Here is an 882-nt window from a genome sequence, read left to right on the forward strand (position 1 = left end):
TGTAAAAGTAACCCAATGTTCAATGACAGATGAATGAATAAAGAAATTGTTATATATACACAGGGTCACACACATATATACACACCATGGAATTCTATGCAATTACATGCATAGATCAAATCTTTCACATCACTGCAATCTGAATTGAACTGAAAGGCATAACCATTATTGATATGTCAGAAGGGAAGGAAAAACACCATATTGTCTCACTCGTTAGAGGTATGTAGATAAGCAAGGGAACAGACCATATTGAATAATGATAAATCTTTGGCCTTTCACTAAAAATCTGAGGTTACCAAACAGTGGGGGAGGGACTTGACAGGAAAGAGGCAGACTAGAAAGTGACACAAGGACAGTCAGTGGTTCTTGTGCTTTTTAGTGAAGATAAGGAAATGCTTGAACTTTAAAACTATTGCAACAATAGCTAAACAACAATAGAAGCACTCTTTCATAAGTTTGCTTCTTATTAGTATTAAATGTTATCTTAATTTGTTTTTAGTTACCTGATTAATCTTGAGGTTGATCAACTTTTTCGGGGGGTGCACACCCGATTGTGGGGTTACTTCTGGCTCTGCACTCAGAATTTATTCCCAGCAGGCTCACGAGACTGACCATATGGGATGCTGGTGACAGAGCCTGGGTCGGCCATGCAAGGTAAACGCCCTTCTAGCTGTGTTATCACTGTGGCCCTTTATCATTTTTATGAAACAATGACATCTTATTTATTTACTTATTTATTTGGGGGACCTACTAGGCTGTGCACAGGAGTAACTCCTGGCAGTGTGCTCAGAAATCACTCCTGGAAGGCTTGAAGAACCATATGCAATGGCTGGGATCGACCCAGATCTGTCCCGGGTTGGCCAGGTGCAAGGCAAATGCTGT

The sequence above is a fragment of the Suncus etruscus genome, chromosome X (genome assembly GCF_024139225.1).
Source record: "Suncus etruscus isolate mSunEtr1 chromosome X, mSunEtr1.pri.cur, whole genome shotgun sequence".
Classification (NCBI taxonomy): domain Eukaryota; kingdom Metazoa; phylum Chordata; class Mammalia; order Eulipotyphla; family Soricidae; genus Suncus; species Suncus etruscus.